The sequence below is a fragment of the Rhinoraja longicauda genome, chromosome 11 (genome assembly GCF_053455715.1).
Source record: "Rhinoraja longicauda isolate Sanriku21f chromosome 11, sRhiLon1.1, whole genome shotgun sequence".
NCBI classification, from domain to species: Eukaryota; Metazoa; Chordata; class Chondrichthyes; order Rajiformes; family Arhynchobatidae; genus Rhinoraja; species Rhinoraja longicauda.
In genome coordinates this window covers 26,176,927-26,183,957 of record NC_135963.1, presented here as the reverse complement: position 1 = coordinate 26,183,957, position 7,031 = coordinate 26,176,927, and positions in this window count along the sequence as shown.

The window sequence follows — 7,031 nt, the reverse complement described above, 5'->3', positions numbered from 1 at the left end:
TACGGATATGCAACTTAATGGGCATACAAACAAACATTTTGGAGGTGATGGGGATGGATTTGCTGGCTGCTGCGGGGCCACATGCAACATCTGATAGCTAGAAAAGGGACACTTCCAGGTGTCTTCCTCCTCGCTCCACTGGGAGGGGAGTTGCAACAATCAGAAGCTAGGTGAAGCCAAGCATAGCCAAGAGCACTGGGCATCCTCACTCACCTTGGGTCAGTGAGATCAGCTGACGGCCACTGTTCCTGCATCCTCTTGCTTTCTTGTCACACTGGTTTCTGGGATCCTCTCCCACACACTGTTTCTGTTCATTTCCGTCTTATGAACAGCTCGGGTTACAAACTGCTATCAGGGACAGACCTCAGACTAATCTGCAGACTTTTGTTTGATGGGTTTGGAGAAAGAATAAGTGATTTCGGTATCTCGACCGCGCATGCGCAGGTCATAGGTCACTTGGGCTAAACATTCTCGCCGGCTGACCTACTGCATGTATACAGACCTGCGTTTCATCCATATTTTCCAGTTTTGCTTCTTTGAGGTAAAAAAACACCGCTTTCAAAACTTTTAATTAGGTGTATTTATGGTTAATTTGTACAAAACCACGATGATTTGGTAGGTTTTATTGCTTTATGCTTCGGTGAGTGAGTGAGATCGTGATTTTCTTTTGCATTGTAACTTGTAACTTCTCCTCAAGCGGGAAGATGTCACACTTCCCAAACCATGTTATTCTTGGTTTTCTCTATCGTTCTTGGATTGTCGGCGATGCAAAAGAAAAACAAACGTTTGAGTGAATGATTGGTGCTTTGTGCGGGCGGTGGCTACAGAAAGGAATGTCAATGGATGACAACTGTAAACTTGAAGCTGCTGTTCGTGCAGCGATTAGACAGCTGCAGAGGTCAGCATCCAGCAGAGCGGTTTGTCTGATCAAACCCTCCCTATAATATTACCCAGAAACACATCACTCCTGTAGACACAAAATGCTGCAGTAACTTACCGGGACAGGCAGCATCTCTGGAGAGAAGGAATGGCTGACGTTTCAGGTCGAGACCCTTCAGGTCGTCACAATTTTGCTCACTCACCGAAGCATAAAGCAATAAAACCTACAAAATCATCGTAGTCTTGTACAAATTAACCATAAATACACCTAATTAATAGTTTTGAAAGCAGTATTTTCTTACCTCGAAGAAGCAAAACTGGAAAATGCGGATGAAACGCAGGTCTGTATACACGCAGCAGCTCAGCTGGCGAGAATGTTTAGCAATTGACCTCTGACCTGCGCATGCGCAGTCGAGATACCGAACTCTCTTATTGGCTAAGTGATTTTAAAATACTTGAAGTATAATCTAAAATACTCTGAAAATGTTACTTTTTAAACTTGATAATGATACTCGTGATTTCTAAACAAAATATACATCTTTTAAAAAGATAACAATTTCAAGAAAGAAAGATTAAAATGTATTTTATTTTTGTTTCGGTAAATATATGAAGGAATTGCTTATGATATTGATTGGTTAAAATGTGCAGCCTGCAAGCAGGCCATTCAGTCAATCAAGTCCATGCCGACCATCGATCACCCGTTTGCACTCTAGTTCTATGCTATCCCACTTTTGCATCCATTCCTTACACACTATAGGCAATTTAGTGGCAATTAATCTAAAAATCCGCACATCCTTGGGATGTGGGAGGCAACAAGAGCACTCAGAAAAAACCCATCATGCCATCTCCACATAGACAGCTGCCATGGTAAGGAACAACCCAGGTCCCTAGTGCTGAGAGACAGCAGCTCGACCAGTTGTGCCACTGTGCAGCCCATCTTTAAATGTGCAAAGAACTTAATCTTTTCTGCTTTCTGCTGATAGCTTTTTTTATCAGCGCAATGTGTATTGCATTATATGTAAATTCATAACTGCATTTTAGTTTCTTAAATTCAATGAATATTTCCTCTGGTGGAAAAGGGGAAATTGAGTTGCAGTGTAAGATAAGCGTAAAACTTGATTGCATTAATTTCCAAAGAGCAAATTGGTTTTAGGTTTTCAAATCAGCTGTTTAGAGCTGGAGGATATTTGATTTACATAATAATGTTCTTATTAAAGACTAAGAGAGAACCAGTTTGAAAGAAAAAACCACTCGTACCATTATCTCCAAAATGTAGAAGAGTAAACAATCAAATATAATTCCACATTGACCCTGGTATTAAAGTTTCAATTTATAGTTCTATTTAATTTTTTTCTCTGCTAAACTTTGTAAAAATATTAAATCAGTTTTTGATTACTGTTAGGATACTTGCCGTCCTTAAGTTCCAGGGTTTTTGTTATCTGGGACTGAAACAAAAACAAACACAAAAACATTTGTTGAATGGAGAACAGTACATCACAGGAAGAGGCACACAGTGTCTGTGCTGAACACGATACCAAATTAAACTAATCTTTGCCTGCATGTGATCCATATCCCTCTATTCCATGCTTATGCACGTGCCTATCTCAAAGCCATTAAAATGCCACTATCGTATCTGCATTCACAACTATCCCTAGCACACACTCAGAATAAATAAACAAACAAATATTAAAATAAATAGACATAAATAAATGAATAGCCTTGACCTGCACACCTCCTTTAAACTTTGTCCCACTGCCTTTAAAGCTATGCCCTCTTGTTTTAGACATTTCCACCCTAACGAAAATGGTTCTGACTGTCTACCTTATCGATGCCTCTCACAATTTTATATAGTTTTATCAGGTTTCCCCTGACCTCTGACATTCCCAAGAAAACAATCCAACAATCCAACGAAGGCTCCCAGGAAGCCATGGATTTCGCGCAGTCAAACTCAGGACCCGGACCAGTGGATCGTGGCTTCAGGGGTAGCTCGTCGAGCTGGTCCCCAATGCCAAACTCAAGACCTGGACCAGCAAATTGTGGCTACATTGGGAGCCTGACAAGCTGGTCCCCTGCTCATGCATGTGGTACATGTGACAATAAAGTACCATTGAACTACTGAACTATGTTTCTTAAGGAACATGTTTGATATTTTTGAGGCACAATCTTGGCACAGTTGATATTAATGAGACCATCCCTACCAAACCAACAAATGTCTTGATTGATGATACAGGTAATTGCAGAAATTTGTGCCATAATCACTGTAATTATTCTTGACTATTCATGAAAGGAATAAGGCTTAAATAAAGCACTAGTCTGCTTTAGAACTGCATGAATATGTTGTAGTTACAATCAATTTGGACCTGACAAATAATGGTGTGATGAGTAAGAATTTAGAACAAAGGCTTTTTGGAACACAGGGTTTTAAAGAAAGAATAACAAGATGGTACAGAATGCTCGAATTGCTGTATGCAAGGAGGGTGCTGGTAGTGTTTAAATTATGAAAAATTTGGGCAGACAAATAATGAATGGGCTTGGAAGTAAAAATTGTCACTCGAATCAAAAAGAGAGAAAGATAAATTTGGAAAATGTGCAATGTTGGGATCGTTTTATCTGGGATTAGCTGAATCAGAAAATGTTTAATTTTTTAAGAGGATGATGGATAAATGTCTTAACAGGACAACAGTATTACTTTTAGATCAGGCAGCATCTGTGGAAAGAGAAGCAGATATAACATTTCAGGTTGAAGTCCTTTCATCTGAACTGGATAAGTGAGAAAGCAAGTTAGTTTAAAAAAATGCAGAGAGGCTGAAGGTGGGAGTAGTAGATAGAACTGAGGGGAGATTAATAAAGGATTAATGTGAAATAGGTGTTTGATGGTCAGCACACACTTGCCGGGTTGCAGGGTAGATTTCCATCTCTTAATGGAGCCGGGTTGCGGGGGTGGGGGAGGTGAGGGGAGGGGAGAGAAAGGACAGGGTTGCCATGCTGTTTATGAAGCCATCTGCTTGAGTCATTGATCAAAGTTGTTAACAAAGAGAAAGCACAGACATGTAAATGCTGTCACATACAAGTCAGAGAACTGAAACTTGTTGTAGAGAACTGAAACTAAAAAGAGAATGTTGCAAATACCCAGCAGATCATGCAGTATACATGGAGAGAAAAATGGAGCTAGCATTATTAATTGTTCCCATCTACGGAGTCTCAGGTTAAGAGGTGTCGGAATAATTTACACGAGACGTGAGTGACTATCAAACTGTAGATACTTTACTCGCAATAAGGAGAACAGTCAAGCAAAAGACTGCTCTGCAGATTCAAAGCATGAAGTATTTTAATATAATTTTTGATAGCATAATAGCAAGGTTAGTCAGGTACACTTGTTTGCAGGGTTAACTATTGTGATCCAGCATTCTTCCACTGAATAACAGACTTCTTTATCAATGTAGGAAGGTCATGGAGTTTAGGTGAGGCCTTGAGTCCACAAGCACTTCTTTGTGTTTAGCAAACTTGTTTTCTTGACTATGGGCCACTGGCACCAGGCATGTTTAGCCTAGCTCTCAGAGGCTACATTCACTGGAGTAAAGTTTGATTCCCACAGAGTGAAGTGCTGCCCATGTTGAAAGACAAAATGGAAGAACAGATTCCTCAAATCCCTTCAAAGCCTCTGTGGAGACTTTGAAGGGATTTGAGGAATAACTTTTTCTCCAAGAGTGTGGGATTTGTGTGGATAGGTTTTTGATGGTCAGCAAGGACTTGGCGGGCCAAAGAGCCAGTTAGTGTGCTTTATGACTCTCTTTCTGTGACTCTACTTTAAGAGTACAGGTCTTCAGTATAACAGCAGGATGTAGTCTTTTCCTGTAGCCTTTGCCATGGCTATCTTCTGACATGATGTGGAATCAACAAAATTGACTGTTACAGACTGGCTCCTGTGATAGTGGAATCTGAGGAGGAAGGTGAGGATGGCGGTAAATTGGAAAGAATGTAAACATTCAAAGGGTCAGGCAGCTTCTGCAGAGTGAATCAGTTAATATTCCAGATTAATTACTCTTCTGCACAATTGAGAAAGGTTAGAGGTAAAATAAATTAAAATTCAGAGAAAGAGAAGTGGAATGGAGTGAACACAGTGGTTGTCATCTAACTCTATCTGTAGTTTCTGAGGTCTACAGGATGAAATGTTACCTATCCATTCCCTCCAGAGATGCTTCCTGACACGCTGAGTTACTCCACACTTTGTTTTGCTTCTTTGAAGATGTTATCGGGAGTCAAGGAACTGAATTATAGGGAGAGGTTGGCACACTTTGACTTCATTGCTTAGAGCACAAAAGACTGAGGGGTAATCTTATGGAGGTGTATAAAATTTTAAGGGACAGAGATAGAATGAATGCATTTCCCAGGGTAGGGAAATCAAGAACATGAGGGTATAGGTTTTGGGTGAGAGGGAAAAGATCGAAGAGATCTAAGGACATTTTTTTCAGAGATGGTACATAAATGGATCACATGTTTGTAATAACCAATTTTCTGTCCACAATTCTTGGTTTACTTATAAACGAAGCAGCAATATACAAGCTCAAGCCAAGTGTAGAGTATTCTTGAAGCAAATCTGTTCTAATAAAAGGCAACCCAATGTTTGGAGTGCATTTAATATTTATATTTCTATCCGTAAATAGTATGTGCTGAATCTGTGCGGTACTTTGTGATACTTTCTACTCTCTGCAGCCTAAAACTGCTTTGAGTGCAACAGATTTAATTTCATTATTACATATTGACTTGCATTTTCTACAGATCTTGCCACAAAATATACACAGATGAGCCAAAACATTACAACCACTTTCAGGTGAAGTGAATAACTTTGATTATCTTGTTACAATGGCACCTGCCAAGGGGTGGGATATATTAGGCAGCAAATGAACAGTCAGTTCTTGAAGTTCATGAGTTGGATGCAGAAATGGGCAGGAGTAAAGATCTGAGCGACTTTGATAAGGGCCAAATTGTTATGGCCAGATGACTGGTCAGAGCATCTCTAAAACGGCAAGGCTTGTGGGGTGCTCCCGGTCAGCAGTGGTGAGTATGTACCGACAGTGGTCCGAGGAGGGACAAACCACAAACCGGCGATAGGGTGTTGGGTGCCCAAGGCTCATCGATGCACGAGGGCTACGAAGGCTATCCCCTCTGGTCTGAACCGACAGAAGGTCTACTGTGGCACAAGTCACAGAAAATTTTAATGGTGGTCACGGGAGGAATGTGTCACAATACACAGTGCATCGCACCCTGCTGCATATGGGGCTGCTTAGCCGCAGACTGGTCAGAGTGCCCATGATGACCCCTGTCCACCGTCGAAAGCGCCTACATGGGGCACACGAGCTTCGGAACTGGACCTTGCAGCAGTGGAAGGTCGCCTGGTCTGATGAGTCCCGTTTTCTTTTAGATCACGTGGATGGCCGTGTATGCGTGCAGCGTTTACCTGGTGAAGTGATGGCACCAGGATGAACAGTGGGAAGACGACAAGCCGGTGGAGGGAGTGTGATACTCTGGGCAATGTTCTACTGGGAAACCCTGGGTCCGGCCATTCATGTGGACGTCAATTTGACACGTGTCACCTACCTAAACATCGTTGCAGACCAGGTACACCCCTTCATGGCAATGGTATTCCCTGATGGCAGTGGCCTCTTTCAGCAGGATAATGCACCCTGCCACACTGCACACATCGTTCGGGAATGGTTTGAGGAACATTGAGGTTCACGGTGTTGCCCTGGCCTCCAAATTCTCCAGATCTCAATCCGATTGAGCATCTGTGGGATGTGCTGGATCGACAAGTCCGATCCACCTCGCAACTTACAGGACTTGAAGGTTCTGCTGCTAATGTTTTGGTGCCAGATACCACAGGACACCTTTCAGGGTCTTGTAGAGTCCATGCCTCGGTGGGCCGACGCGGATTTGGCGGCACATGGAGGTCCAACAGCATATTAGGCAGGTATTCACAATGTTTTGGCTCATCAGTGTAAAATGCTATTGGCTTTCTAAATGGATGCTGCTGTGGATAATGGCTACAAATGTTCAAAAACTTGATTTGCACTGAACCTTGCTGTTCATATGTGCATTGGGCTAAGTGCATTAATGGGAACTCTTAAAGACCGATGTTGAACAATTTATTTAAT